Source organism: Bidens hawaiensis, unplaced genomic scaffold (genome assembly GCF_021521415.1).
Source record: "Bidens hawaiensis isolate Kalapana, Puna unplaced genomic scaffold, B.hawaiensis_p1.1 tig00049363_1, whole genome shotgun sequence".
NCBI lineage: Eukaryota > Viridiplantae > Streptophyta > Magnoliopsida > Asterales > Asteraceae > Bidens > Bidens hawaiensis.
The window spans coordinates 3,779-20,949 of NW_027498840.1; the positions used below are offsets into that span (position 1 = coordinate 3,779).

At 35.7% G+C, this 17,171-nt stretch overlaps 1 pseudogene; it reads left to right on the forward strand.

Moving 5' to 3' along the window:
- Window positions 1-1,219: 1,219 nt before the first annotated feature.
- LOC143597983 (WAT1-related protein At1g09380-like) lies at window positions 1,220-13,760 on the forward strand (annotated as a pseudogene).
- The last annotated feature ends 3,411 nt before the right edge of the window (window positions 13,761-17,171 follow it).

Here is a 17,171-nt window from a genome sequence, read left to right on the forward strand (position 1 = left end):
TTAGAGGATACACATCCACAAAAGGTAGATGTATGTTCGATGATTCTAGTTATAACATATTCTTTTTAGGTTTGTTTTTATTTATTATTAACCGATATAAAAAAAATACGTAAGTAAAAGTAGAAATCCGATTGTAACATTCTAGGTAAATCCCATATCGGCCGTGGACAAGAGAGATCCTTAGTTCATAAGTAAATGTCATGCCTTTTAAATCACCAACGCATGTTGAGCTTAACGGTAGTGGACGAGATGAGAGTTCCACAGTTAAACGTGCTCAGCTTGAAGTAGTAGCAAGATGGGTGACCTCCTGAGAAGTCTTCACCTGGTCAACCAAAAACAAATCTGTGAGCTCTTCGTGGGCAAAGCGGACAATATTGGTGGTACGAGGGGCCGGATGTTACAAGTGGTATCAAAGCCACTCTTGTGCCGTTCGGGATGGTGGGGCAAACCTCATCAGATACGGTGAGTCCCCGGGGGTGTCGTGAGGTACATCTTAGGCAAATCCAACATCCTAGATAGGATGGTGGGGCAAACCTCATCGAGGACGATGAGTCCAAAGGGAGGGTGTTTGTAACATCCTAAGCAAATCTCACATCGGCCGTAGACAAGAGAGATCATTGGTTCATAATTGAATGTCATGCCTCTTAAATCACCAACGCGTTTTGGGCTTAACGGTAGTGGACGAGAGGAGAGTTCCACAGTTAAGCGTGCTCAACTGAAAGTAGTAGTAGAAGAGTGACCTCCTGAGAAGTCTCCACCTACGCAATCAAAAACAAATCCGTGAGACGATGGTGATACGTCCCGGACAAAACAGACAAAATTATGATGCGGTGGTTGCTGAGCTGTTATAGAGATGATATCAGAGCTAAAAGGATATTATATATCTACATATCTACATGTGCTAAGATGTGATATTTATATGTTATTTTCTCTTTCATGAATGAAATTGGTGATGTGAACATTCACTTAGTTTAACAAATTCAACTCACTGTATGTCACAAATCATTTAATTTGAGCCATGCCTTCCATCCAATTTGTCGTGCTGGCATGCAAATTCACTTGCCACAAGTTTTGTGTAAACTAAAAAGGCAAAATGATATACTTTCTGGCGTCACACAATTGATAATAATGCAATTGCATGCTACAAGTAATCTCAATCACCTCTTTATATATAATGCTCATTCACTTCTTCAACAACTTAGTAATCTCAATCTGCACAATGATGGATGGCTTACTACCTTCATTGATAATGGTTCTTGTGCAGTTTGAGTTTGCGGGGAATGAACATTTTCTCGAAGCTTGCCATGGATTCGGGCTTGAACCCGTTTATCCATGTCGCCTATCGTCAAATCTTTGCTTTTCTTTTTCTCGCACCCATGGCTTATTTCATTGAAAGGTAATGTTCTTCATATCTTAAATGACTTTGGAAATTATTTTTATGACCGAATTTTTGTCGCAACGTTTATTATGACACACTTTATGAACTTTGTTTTTGTTTCGCCCGTTAACCCGGTTGGGTTGTCGTTTTTGTCTTTAGATATTCCGGTTGCTTTCCTCATTTTTCTAGTAGTATATATAATTTACACGCTATTTTCGTTTGGTTTCAAAAAATCTATATACTTTCTATCAGTTGTTATTTCGTCAATAAGAACGTGAGGTAAAAGATGTTCACATTTATAAGCATGGAAAAAGATATACAAAAATGATTTTAGATAAAAATGTTAACAGTTATAAATTTATATTATAGCTAAAATGTTATGTCTACATGGTTGTAGAGGGATAAGACCTCCGATGACGCTGGCAGTTCTCCTCCAAATTTTTTTATGTTCCATTTTCGGTTGATCGTACAACTAGAAAACTGGCTTTTTGCGACGGAAAATTACAGTCGCAAAATAGTAGCAGTTGTCTAGTTGCGACCGTTTTGCGACAGAAATATTTCTCATATCCACTTTACACTAAGGGGGTGTTTGGTACAGAGAATGGAATTCTAGAGAAATGGAATAGAGAAATGGGATTGCAGAGAAAGGGAATTGGTCTGGAGAATGAGAATTGACTGTTCTGTTTGGTAGTACAGAGATTTCAGTAGAGAAATATAGCTGAGAATCATTTCTCTTATTTGGTACATAGGAAATAAACTGAGAATTATAACAGTTAACGCTATGCACGGATGAGGTGATTACCAACCGAATCCAGTAAAAAGAAAGAAATAATACAAACACTTCATAAGATACCATCCACTTACAAAACTTAGTTGGTTTTGCACAATGGCAACACCAGCCCGTTTTTTTGGGCTTAGTCACTTATTATTCATTTTACAACAACGTGTTCGTTTTCAAAGAAACATGCCTGAAGATGGGAGAACAAGTCATTTTAATGACATCTATTTTTAGACAGTTACTGTGTATACACTGTATCTATGATGACAAATTGCTATTCAATCTAGATATTTCCTACCAGTCATGGAGTCGTATGTTGCAGAGCAGATGCATCAAAATTCCCTTCAGCCAGAAGCCGCATGGCCCCGTCTCTAGAGAACTTGCGAGCAAACAGAAAACAGGGGACCAATATTCCATTAGTCTTACACCATTCTGTTCGGTGTTCAGTCTCATAATACAGTTTATACTAGGTGTTTGAATGGAAGTAATTATCTGATTACTTCAACTACAAGTTGCAATAATCAGTTTCGAGTATTTGGGCAACCTACGTTTGTTTATGATTTTCTGGTGTCAAATAAACTAACTAACTATTCAAAGCAGCTCGAATACTAAACAACTATCTACCTACGATTTCTAACTTCACGATTGAAATCAACATAATTAAGTACAATTAGGTCAAAATTAACAGCAATAGAACCACAAATTATGTACAGTACAATTGAATTCTGCTTTAGAAATGATCTCCAAGCTCATGTACAATCAAATTAAGCATCATAAACATAATTCAAATCCGATAATAATAACAATAATAATAGATAGAACAACCTAACGATAAGCTTTTGGATGAGTACAATATCAACGAATACAATTCAATTCTGCTTAATCAATGATCTCCAAGCTCATGTACAGTCAAATTAAACATCATAAAGATAACTCAATTCTAATAATATTAGAATAACCTAACTATAACAGCTAGAACAACTAAATAACTTCATGATTAAAATCAACATAATTAAGTACACTCAGGTCAAAATAATAGAACAATCTAACGATAAGCTTTTGGACGAGTACATAACTCAATAAATACAACTCAATTCTGCTTCAGCAATCATCTTCAAGCTCGAGTACAATCAAGTTAAACATCACTAATATAATTCAATTCTGACAACAACAATAATAATTAAATAACCTAATTACAAAAGTTTGAATAAGTAAATAACTATCTACCTAACCATTTCTAACTTCACGATTGAAATCAACAAATTAAGCACAATTAGGTCAAAATTCGCCAAGCTCATGTATAGTCAAGTTAAACATCATAAACATAATCCAATTCCAATAATAACAATAATAAATAATAACAACTACCTGACTACAACAGCTTGAATAAGTAAATAACTAATAACTATCTGCTATGATTTCTATCTAACATCACGATTCAATTCAACATAATTAACTCCAATTAGGTCAAAACTAACGGCAAATAAGCAGCACCTTTTGAGACGAAGAGCCAATTAGCGCGTTCGCAAGAGCACCGAGCGGATTTGACGACGAAGAAGAGCCAGGTACGGCACACGCCGCACCGCCGGTGACTAAATCACGCATCGCCATTGGTCAATTGACTGTGAGCTCTGGTTCGATTGAGCTAGGGTTTGGATAGCAATCGATAATCTGTTTGGACCTTTATAGAGGAGGATGTTTGATCACGTTATGTATTGATGAACAAAACAACAAAGCCGAACAATAATAGGATCGTTGGAGAGAGTGAGGAAGAGGCGTGAGAGAGTGAGGCTGAGAAATGAAATCAGAGTTATCCAATTCTCCGCTTTTTGTAGAGAAATGAAATCAGAGAAATGGAAATGGTTTATTTCCATTTCTCACCTCTTTCTTTCATAAACAAACAAGAGAATTCTTTCCAATTCCATTTCTCACCTCTCAATTCCCTCTACCAAACACCCCCAAAGAAAAACATTTGTAATTGACAGTATTAGGCTTGTAAATGAACTGAATGTTCAGTCAAACCTTTTGGCTAAAAGTTCATTTATGTTTGTTTATTTGATAAACGAACGAACATGAACACATGTCTCGCTCCTTCATTTATGTTCGTTGGTTTACGTTCATTAATGCTAGTTTATTTTCTTAACACACGAACATGAAGAAATTTATTTTCTTAACATACGAACATGAACTGGAAAACCCTATTCGTGTTTGTTCAGTTTGTTTACAGTCCTGGACAGCATGAAAATCATCTTAATAAAAACATCCAAATCATAATAAGCTTGTTAAACATAAAGATAATAATCTGCAACAATCAACTGTCATACCTGTTGCAGCAAAGCAAGTGCATGAAATGGTACAACTAGTGCAGCCCTCGGTTGAACGTCTTCTTGTACCTCATTGCTTTATCTTTTCACAATCTCCAGGTTCGTCAGAGATTCAAGAATATAATATAATTAGAGTTTTAACTTTTAACACAATAATAAGACAAGCTAATGCAAATATTCAAATAATAAATTGTACATGAAGCAAATGGATACCACTAACTAATGCTGCACTGGCTACCACAGGGTTTTATCAGCAATAGCTTGCTTTAAGTATCTCTAAATTTGAGTAAGAAGTGTTCCATCCGTTATGCGACAAAGAACATGAATAGTATTTGCACGGTACACATCAGTCTTGTTATTCATGCCTTTCATCAACGATCAAAGAGATAGGATTATTATTTGAAAAGCATGCGTATAAAAGCTTGCGTATCTGCTTCTAGTGAAAGATAAATGACAAATGTATAAAATATACAAACTGGAAATAAGCACAGAAGCTAGTTTCTCTCCTACAGGGCATGGATTAAAATAATGAAACCATTTATATGTCTACATGAAAGTTGACTGTTATCTTTCTGAACAGTCTATGAAACAAGATCTAACCTTAGTGAAAGTTTCCCCTTGATTCATAAGCTAAAGCAGCTTTGTAATAACCTGGCAATAAAGATAGAATATAATATATAATTTGTTGGATCAAAAAACTATGTAGCACAAATCAGGTATCAAAATACAACAATAAGCACCTGGGAACACCTCCTTAAAGCTACCTGAGCAGCTTTTGTCGCAACGTTTATTATGACACACTTTATGAACGAAACTTTTTACGTTTGTTTTTGTTTCGCCCGTTAACCCGATTGGGTTGTCGTTTTTGTCTTTAGATATTCTGGTTGCTTTCCTCATTTTTCTAGTAGTGATATATATAATTTACACGCTATTTTCGTTTGGTTTCAAAAAATCTATATGCTTTCTATCAGTTGTTATTTCGTCATTAAGAACGTGAGGTAAAAGATGTTCACATTTATAAGCATGGAAAAAGATATACAAAAATGATTTTAGATAAAAATGTTAACACTTATAAATTTATATTATAGCTAAAATGTTATGTTTACATGGTTGTAGAGGGAAAAGACCTCCGATGACGCTGGCAGTTCTCCTCCAAATTTTTTTATGTTCCATTTTCGGGTGAGTTTAATAATTTGTTTGAACGGCTATATAGTACACTCTACACGTATTGAATGATGACTTTAACTTGATTAACATGTTTTAGACTTTTATGTTTTAGACAATGTGCACCTTAAGTAAAGTTGTTTCTCATTTTAGGGTTAATTAATTGTTTTCCGGTTGACATTAAACCAAATCACATACTTTATTGGTTTGAAGAAGTCGACGCCAACCATCGCGTGCGCGCTATCAAATCTACTGCCGGCACTCACGTTTATCCTTGCCGTCGCATTCAAGTAATAACGCGGTGTGGTTATGTTATTTTAATGAATTCAAATCATAGTATTTATTGTTGTATTTTGTAGGCAAGAAAAGGCAAAGTTGAACACGATGGGTGGACAGGCAAAGTTGATTGGAACATTTGTTGCGGTTGGTGGTGCGATCATACTCTCGATGTACCATGGACCAGTTGTGCCTATCGGTGAATCCGCTATTCATTTACGCATTGCGAACAATGTGGTTAATGATCCTGGTCAAGGACACTTCTTCGGACCCTTTCTAGTCATTGTTAGTGCTTTGACTTGGGCAATATGGTTCATCATCCAAGTAAGGCTTTCCTCTATTAAATTTTCTTTTAGCATACAAGACTACAAGGTAGAGTTTCTCTTAAATGCATTTGTTATTTTCTTATGTTTCGATTTAAATATATTTTCAAAACCGAGTTCTACTAATAAAAACTTATCTTTTAGAAACATCTTGGTTTTTATAAAACCTAAAAAAAGGGAAAGATATGTATAATCAAAAATTTCTAGACGTACACTACATCTTATTAGAAAGAAATAAATAACATTTTATTTTCAATAAAAATTTAAAAGAAAAAAAGAGAAGTAAAATAAACTTTACGTAACTGAAATGGCTGTATCACATATTGCAACTTCAATCTTTTCCAATACCAAGTTGCTATCTTGACAGTGACTAACCTAGGATCAAATTCAAATTAAAAAAAGAAAGAAAAAAAAAACCATTTGACATTTATAAATTGTTATAATATTAGCTCTAAGTATAACAAGCTTATTAGAATAATATATGAACTTTGAAGTTAACAAGAGACAAGAGAATAAGAAAAGTAAGAATTATTAGTTTTACTGGGATGCAAATCTCCGTTACAATCACCTAGTATTTATAGTACAAAATCAACTATATATACACTATTTGGGGGGAACAAGATTTCATTATTGGTTTGACAAAGTTGAAAATGTGTCATTCAAAAAGAAAGAAACTGTCGGTGTATCATAACACTCCCCCTTGGATGACACATTTTCAAAACTTCGGGGTCTTGAAGTACTGCCTCATTAAAAACCTTGCTAAAGAAAAACCCAATGGGAAAAAAACTTTAGCTAAGGGAAAAAGAGTGCAGTATATAGCTCCCCCTCAAGTTGCAGGTTGTTACATCGTCCATACATGGCGCATGCCAATATTATGAACATGTTTCCTGAATGTTGCTGTGGGAAGTGCTTTTGTGAAAAGATCAGCTGAGTTGTTGCTGGACTGGACATATCTCATCTTAACCTGATTGTATTTACTAAGGTCTCGAGTATACTCAAAATATCTTGGTGGTATATGCTGTGTTCTATTACTTTTGATATAACCCTCCTTCATTTGCGAGACACAAGCTGCATTATCTTCATAGATAGAAGTTGGAATTCGATCTTTCTCTAGTCCACAAGAAATCAATATGTGTCGTGACATAGATCCTAAACATATGCATTCTCTTGAAGCTTCATGCAATGCAATGACTTCAGCATGATTTGAAGATGTTGCAATGAGTGTTTGTTTCTGAGAACACCATGAAATCGCAGTTCCTCCATTCTTAAATACGTATCCAGTTTGAGATTTTGCTTTATGGGGGTCAGATAAATAACCTGCATCTGCATAACCAACTAACCCTTCTTTTGAATCCTTAGGATAAAATAAACCTAATCATCAGTTCCTTTTAAATACCGAAAAATATGTTTAATGCCATTCCAATGTCTTTTAGTAGGGGATGAACTGAATCTTGCCAATAAATTAACTGCAAAAGAAATGTCAGGTCTTGTACAGTTAGTAAGATACATAAGTGCTCCAATTGCACTGAGGTATGGTACTTCGGGACCAAGAATCTCTTCATTATTGATCGATGTCGAAAGGTCAATAAAAAACACTTATAAAATACCTTTACTAGCTAGGGCAAGTAAGGTGTCGAATCCACAGGGAATCAGTGGAAAGTGCTAATCAAGTTTTGTAATAAAAATAATTAAAGTGGACAAACGATGTCAAGCGATTTAAAATAGTGGTTTGTAAATAATGATATGAAAACAACCAAACTCCAGGGTTCGGGTTTTGTAACAAGTTAAGGAATTGATAACTTCTTTGGACGGTTTTGTAACAAGTTAAGGAATCTTGACAAAACCACCATGAGCTTCCCCACACTTAGGCTTACTATGACCACAAAACACAAACAAAAAGTAACACACAAAAAGAAAACCAAAAATAAAGAAAGAAAAACAAAACAAAAAGGTCGGGTTGCCTCCCGGTCAGCGCTAAGTTTTTGTTAAGGTCTTCAGCCAGACCGTTATCTGATTTGGCGGTTATGGTGGTCTAATGGAGTGCTTACCTTGCTCCACCTCATTCTTCTTACTTCTCCAACACAATGATAGCTCTAATGCCTCCCACCTGGGCCAAAACATACCAACCTCATTTGTTCATTCTCGAATCCGGGTGGTTTCTTTACCTTCTCCTTCTTTGGTGGTTTCTTCTTGTTTGGTCCATCGTATTTCTCATCGACCACCACTTCCATCACCATCTTAGTGTTGTTAGTTGAACTTACTCCACTTTTTACATCTACTGCATTTAACTCTTCCTTCTCTCGTTCACGCTTAGACCTGTCAAAAACAACACTATTCTCCTTTTTGGTGTCATCCTCACACGTATGAGGAGAACACCCATTAGTAGCACATGGGCTAGAATATTTATTTTCAAAAGAATAATAATATGAATTTGAAAATATACTTAAAATTAACTTACGGTTACCGAAGGTCATGCAAACTGTTCCGTCTCGGCAGTTAATCTGAGCATTTGATGTAGCCAAAAACGGTCTCCCCAATATCACACGTGGTTCTTCTTCCTTCTCAGCTGGTGCATAATCAAGAACAATAAAGTCTTCTGGATAGTAAAAATCACCAACCTTTACCGTAACACCAACCAGCTTACCACGTGGTCGCCTTCGAGTGAAATCAGCTAACACCAAGGTGGTGTCAACCTCTTGTGAAGGCCCAAAATCAAACCGGTCATACACACTCCCTGGTAGAATACTCACACTCGCACCATAATCAACAAGTGCCTTGGTAGTCTTGAACTCACCAATCTGAATAGAGATGAGTGGTTCCCTGTTTCAAATTCTTCAACCGTGTCATTCTCCACACTATCTTCGATTGTGATGGCACTGACGTGTGCATTTTTGGAGTTTGACGAACTACTACTTTGACGGCTCGGATTCTTCAAGGTGTCACTTGGTAATTTGGATGGATTTATCTTTAGGCTCGCCAATTCTTCAGCTAGTTGACTCACTTGTTTATCTCTTGCAGCATTTGCCTTCTCTTGGAGTTCCATCATCTGATTCATTTGCTTCAATAAGTCCATCACATCCTTAATAGACTTCTCTTTGTTACCAGATGAATTCCCTTGCCCCTGCTGAGAACTCTTTTGATACCCTTTATTGTAACCCCCCGAGCCTCTTTGATTGTACCCACTCTGACCGCTTCCCGAACTGTTACCATACTGTTTCTGGTTTGACTGATAACCTGTCTTCTGAAAACTACCTTGAATGTCCGGGTTCTGTTGCGTGTTCGGATATCCATAACTGAAGTTTGGATGATTCCTGAGGCCCGGATGATAAGTATTTGAGTTCATATTATTGTATTTCCTTTCACCCTGCACATAGTTGACCTCTTCTTCTCCAGTTTCTTCATCTTGCACAACCCCACAACTCGCAACTTCGTGTCCTAATTCCCCACAACCTTCACATACCGGATATGTTTTCCCTGACTTTCCGGCTCCTTGTACACCTGCAACCAACAACCTATCCATCTTCTTTTCCAGTCTATCCATTCTATTATCTGACCCATGACTTTCAACTACTTTTACCACTGACCTTTTTGACATCCTGTTCGATTGTGCTTGTCTCTTTGAATTACTCACATGTCTCTCCAAATGCCCCCAATCCTCGTTTTCATCATTTTCAAGAAAAGATCCATTCATGGTGGCTTGGAGGTCACGAACATCATCATTTGAGAGACTATCATGGAATGCCTTTATCAATTCCCATAAGGCAATCCCATGATGTGGACAAGTCCTCAACAATCGTTTAAACCTTTGGAATGATTCATAGAAGGTTTCACCGGTGATCTGCTGAAATTTTCGAATGTTGTTGCGGGCCTCTATGGTTCTCTGGGGGGTATAATACTCATCTAAAAACTGTTGTGCAAAATCTCCCCAGGTGAAAATACTAGCTGATGGCAACGATAGAAACCACTGCTTTGCCGCGTCTTTCAAACTGAACTGGAAAACTACCATCTTCACCTCTTCCGCAGTAAAACCTTGACTCGAGATGAGTGCGCATATCGAGTTGAAATCACTCAAGTGTAAGTATGGTTCTTCTGTAGCCTTTCCATGAAATGTCGGTAATCCCGTTAAACTGTTCTGCCTTATCGAAAAAGTTCTTCCCCGTCTGACTGGAATGATGATCGGTATAGGATTCGTAGCCACCTGTGGAATGAAGTGACTTTGAACGCCTCTGACTGGTGGTGGAACAAACGCCCTTGGGACTCCATCATCAAAATCATAATACATCTGTTCATGGTGTTGTTGCTGTCTCGGTGCTCGATCTCTCTGGTTTTCTGGATGATTCTACCTAATTTCTTGGTCATCACGGGGATCTTGTTGCTGATATCGACCCCCCTGTTCATCTCTACGCTCCTCCACATCCTCAGAATCATAACCAAAATCGTCCCCAATGTGCCAATTTTCCACCCGTGCACGAGCACGATCAATCTCGGGTCTTTCCTCTCTCAAAGTATTAAGAAAAATAATAAGTGTATAACAAAGACATTATGATATTTTAAAAAGAACTTTATTTAATTGAAAAATTAACATAACATGAAGGAAACTACATAACTAAAGATAATGAGAAGCACACTTAATTATTGCATATAATTATTCTTGTCAAAACAATATTTATTTCAGACAAAATCTGCAATGCTCAAATCAGCATTGAGATCATCAAAGTTATCAACATGGTTAACTTTTTTCTCTTTTCCTTAAAGAGAGGCTTGGTACAGTTCACACAGATGTGGGACTGTGCGACAAGCCTTTGCCCAGTGGTTTGTACTTCCACATCTAAAACAGGGTGTGCCATTGTTCTCGGACCTACAAGCTTCATTCCATTTATTGTGGTGGTTGGAATTGGTATTGTGTGGGACATGATAATTATTGGCTCTCTGGTTACGACCACGGCCACGACCACGTCCGTAAGAATTAGTGTTCCATTTGAATGAATGCTTACGATCATTAAAATGTTGTTTGTCAAAATGACCACGGCCACGTCCATGGCCTCGTCCACGACCTTGTTCCCATTTATTACCAGAATTTTTATGTGAATTTTTGTGAGCAACATTTGCTTCTGGTATTGCTAATGATCCTGTGGGACGAGATTGATGATTTTTTTTATCAATAATTCATTATTCTTTTCTTCTACAAGGAGAAATGCATTTAGTTCAGAGTATCTCCTAAAATTCTGCAATCAATAATGCGTTTGCAATGTCATATTTGATGCATGAAATATGGAGAAAGTTTTCTCCAACATATCTCCTTCGGTAACAGTTTGCCCATAAAATCGGAGCGTTGAGCATATTCTAAACAAAGCAGAGGTGTACTCATTTACTTTTTTAAAATCTTGGAACCTGAGATTGTTCCATTCATCTCTAGCAGTGAGAAGTAGAACTTCCCTTTGATGGTCAAATCTGCTTTTTAAATCCTCCCACAAAATGCATGGATCCTCACAATTTGAATACTCAAATTGTAACATCTCATCAATGTGTTTGTGGAGGAAGACATCGGCTTTTCCCTTGTCTTGATCCCCGCAATTATTACCCACTGTTATCGTATCCAAAACACCCACTGATTTGAGATGTCGTTTGACATGTGACGTTCATGACATATAATTATCCCCGGTGATATTGAGAGCCGGAAATTCAAGTTTTGAGATATTTGCCATTTTATTACTAAACACAAATAAGATAAATATTAGGATTACATACTTAATAAAATTGAAAGAAAATACAAAGGTAAAGCTATAAATAGATAAAGAAAAAAGAAAAGATTAAACTCTCCAGGTGGAAGATTACAAATTAAGAACAATAAGATTATCAGCATTTTGGTAATTAACATTAGAACTGGATGAATCATCTTGAAAGCTTTATCTTGGATAAACTTAAGAAGAAGAATGTTTGTTGTAAATGAAATGGAGTTGATAATTGGTTATTTATAGCAAAAATTTATAACCGTTTTACAACGGTTATATTACCGTTTTATAACGGTAACATTACCGTTTGTATGTGTGTGTGTATATAATATTAATTATTTTAAAGTAAGATAATAAATAAGATAATAAATACAGTTTATTTTATAAAATATATAATTAGTATGCATAATAATGAGAATAGAATTGTTAGTGTAAATAAATCTAACTTCTAAATGAAATATTAGTGTGCATATATAGATAAAAGTTAGAATAGTTATCAATTTTTAATAACAATGTTTATACATATTACTGCTGTTACTTAGTATATGTATATGCATATATATATTTTCAATGTACATAATTAAAAAAGTATTTATGATGCTTATGTGGATACCTTTGTGCCTATTACCTTTCTTGATTAGGATATAAGCGGCTCGTGCTGATAACGTGTTATAATATTAGCTCTAATTATAACAAGCTTATTAGAATAATACATGAACTTTGGAGTTAACAAGAGACAAGAGAATAAGAAAAGTAAGAATTATTAGTCATACTGGGATGCAAATCTCCGTTACAATCACCTAGTATTTATAGTACAAAATCAACTGTATATACACTATTTGGGGGAACAAGAATTCACATTGGTTTGACAAAGTAGAAAATGTGTCATTCAAAAAGAAAGAAACTGTCGGTGTATCATAACATAAATTAGTTTATACAACCAGTTCTTTAAAATAAATTCTTCAGTATCTTGTTTTTAATAGACAAATTAATTTGCTGATGGAAGTTACCTATATATATATTCAGGAAAAAATGGGCGACATATATCCTGTTCCGTATTCAAGCTCAGCTTTGATGTTGGGGATGGCGGCCATCGAATGCTCGATAGCTGGCGTGATCGTGGTGCCATAAACGAGAATGGGCCTTGTTTCCGGCCATCAGGGCAGTGGCATGTATTTATGGGGTACTCTTATCATGTTATACGAGTCACTAATTTGTTTAGACATAAGAAAACAATCGAAATTCAAAGTTAATTTCTCTCTTTTGAAACCATAGACATTTTTTGTGTATAAAAGTAAGAGTTTTAAAAATACAAACAATTAATAAAGTAAGTAATAATTAATAAACGTTTTCGGTTACCTCCATATGTTTTGGTAGTGATTTAATTAGTGTTCATCGGAACCAATAAATATATAATATGAACTACATGATTGCAGGGAGTTGTTTGTTCAGGGATCGGGGTTTGTATGATGACATGGTGCATCCAGAGAAAAGGGGCGTTGTTTGTTTCGGTGTTTAGCCCATTGTTGTTGGTTGTCGTTGCAGCACTGAGTTGGGCGTTTCTACTTGAAAAGTTATACGTTGGAACGTAAGCGTGCATGATGTTACAACCTGGCTAAGCTTGATTATTAACGAACGAACAGATTTAATGATTTGATTAATGCATGCAGGGTTTTAGGGTCGGTGCTGATTGTGATGGGACTTTACAGTGTGCTATGGGGTAAGAGCAAGGAAATGGAACTCCATAAAGTCGAGGCCACAAAGGAAGATATCGAAATGCATTGATTGATTTATGCATAAACAACTGGTTCAAGAATAAATTATGTCTTGATGAGACTACATAATAATTATGTGATATTAAAGATTTTGAAATATTGATATTTGGAAACTATTTCACAGTGTCAAATGATGTTTTTGAGATTCGAAATATATTTGCTTGTGATGAAAAGAAGAATGATTGAATTTTAAAAGCATATCCATGATTTTTGAGCAAAGAGATTATCACTAAAATCCACAAGTAATATGCAATTTCACAACTATTGCAGACATTTTGTACCTAGTGACTTATATATTTACTTATTTAGTGAATCAAACTGAAAGGATGAGGGATATGAATTTCAAATGGCATAACATAATAAAGTTAAAGCAGATCCAATGTAGAGAAGTATACCGGCAAGTGTTGGTGTAATCTAAGTTACTTATTTTGATGATGATAAATATATAAATATACCAGAGGCCCGTGTATCACACGAGTAATTAATAAAAATTTTAAACTTTAACCAGTAAGTAAATTTCAGTTAACAATTTAAATTAAAATTATAAAAATTACATAACTAAGGTTACAAAAATATTTTACAAATAAGTAAAAAAAAACTTCTTTGTACACTACATTTGTTGTGTTGGTGGTATACATTGTTTATCAAAAATCAAAATCCTTAGTCTATGTCTGCTTGTAACTCTTGATAAGGTAACATATAAGTTTGTTTGTAACTTTTGATATAGCCACATATAGTTGCCCGTGTGACAAATAAGGTTCTTTTAAATACTGTAACATCCCGTTTTCTCGTTTCGGTTAATAAAATGAAAACATGAGTTATCATGAGTTGGGCTAAATGGACATGAGTTATGGACTTGAATTAAGAAGGAAAGACCATGGGCTTAAGCCCATTATCCATAATTATATAAACCTTAATTACCCATTTAATTTATTCATTTACACATATTTCATACACCACCAAAACACACACTTAAGCTCTCTCTCTAATTCCTCTCCTTTCTCTAGCCGAACCAAGAAGGAGAACCGATCCCGACCTGAAGTAATGATAGTATGATTTTGTATGGATCAAAACCCGCTAGATAAAGTTACGAAACGACGAGCCGACACCTTAAACCATTAAAGTCACGAGATCCGGATGGAATCTGGTATAAACCGATCAAAAGATAAACTTAGGGGTCACCCTAGCTCAGATCTGGATCAAATGGGACGAAAAACAGTGAAAAACGGTGCGAAAACCCGTTTTTTCCGGCCACCGCCCGTGTTTCCGACAATGACGGCGCCGGAAAGGTGTACGAGGAAAAGGGAATGTCAGAGAATGTTTCCGACATTCTCTGACCTAACCCTAATACGTTAACGGGGAGTTAACGAACTAGGGGTGATTCGTTAAGCGATTCGTTAATGTAAGCTTAACGAACTAGCCTTAGTTCGTGTCCCAGTTCGCTATGAAAAAGATAACGAATTATCCCCGATGCACTATGACCATTCGTTAACATAGATAACGAATTAGAAGGTCCAATTCGTTACATGGACTGATTCATTATATAGACTGGTTCGTTATATGGACTGATTCGTCAAAGGACCAGTTCGTTAGAGGGTTCAATTCGTTGCAAGGACCAGTTCGTTATGACAAACAAATTCGTTAAAGAACCAAGTAACGATCTAGAAGTTTAATAAAATGGCAGAATGGTCCCTAGACTTAGAAAAGAATTGAGTAATTACAAAAAAGTCCTCGAACTTTTTAAGTTAGCAAATTTAATAATGATCTAAATTCTAATGGAAAATGTGTTATGACAGTTAATGGAAATAAATTTTTCCAAGCTGACCTGGCAGCTTAACCCCAGCCAGGGGCTCTGCCCCTTGGACCACGCTAGGGCTGCCGCCCTTAGAACCCTGCTGCCAGGGGCGCTGCTTCCGGACCCCGTTCGTTGTGGGTTATAAGTAGACTAGAAACGCGATATGGGTAGTGGTAGTTAATTGATGTATGTAATTGTTATAGAGTTAGTCGCGCTCAGCTCAAGAAATGAATCACTATTAACGGTGAACATAACCGAGTTCAGGTGAGTTTCTAGCCTCATTCCTTGTTATGTTATCGGGGCTGTGTGCATACTCGATGTGGTAGTTAATGCACTTACCTTAAATGGTAAGTGTATGCCATGTATGATTTGTATGTTATTTATGTATATCTTAAATGTGAATGAAAGGTTGTCGGTGCGTGAACGATCTTTGGATATTGCATGCACTGTCAGGCAATGGTTTGATGATATGATTTGTAGTACATGATGAATGAATGATGTATGTACGTATGAAACTTACGATTATATATTTAGAAAGGTATGGCATAATAGTAAGGAATAAAGGGAGACCGGACCCTAATAATATCCGAGGTTGGAGGGTACCGGACCCTAATAATATCCGAGGAAGAAGGGAGACCGGACCTTAATAATATCCGAGGATGGAGGGTACCGGACCCTAATAATATCCGAGGTATGTAGAGCGCAATGCTATTTATAATGTAAGGATAGTTATGAATGTATATGGAGGAATGATGGACATGTTAAGTATGTAAAGCGTACCTTCGGGCACGTATATGTGTATGTAAAGTAAGTTATCTGATTAACTAGAACTCACTCAGCGTAGCTGACTTTTAGTATGCACACATGCAAATAGGTTGAGGCAGCTCGCGTGACTGAAGACACATGGCATGGAATCGAAGATACTGGCATCTCGAGGAAACGTTGTGATATTTTAAAGACTATGTTTTGTTTTTAAATAACTACGAATGTTTTATAAGACAATATTTGAAGGTTATGTAAAATGTTATGGTTGAAGTTTTATATTCCGCGTAAAGTTTTATTAACTCTGATATTTAGAACTGTGTTTATGAGTAAATCCAACGCTAAAGTAGGGAACCGGTAACGGGGCCTTACAAGTACATACCAAATTACCAAACCTAAATAATAATAAATATATCCATGAAACTAAGAAAAAAAATATTCATACACATAAAATATCATACCTTCCAAAAAATTAATATTATGTCGTTTGAGATCATTAGTTCATGTTTATCCGAAAAAAAATGATTATCCCAAAACCAAGTTAGTTGAGCTTTGATGATATAATCATCCTTAGAATATTTATAATCCGAAACTGATTGATTATGATAAATTTGTTGTCATTAATATTCCGTATATAACAAATTCTTAATTGATTTTATAGTTTACAATTAAAAGTTGTATAATCAAGCAACATATAAAACCAAAAATTAAAATATAATAAAACGATTTGTTTTATGTCATATGAATGTAATTCACAAGAAAATGACAAAGACATAATAACCTTAAAGTCATTGTTCAAATAGCAGTGATTATTCATAGCTAACAGAATATTAGAATATTTAAAGTTGCATAAAGTGAATGTAG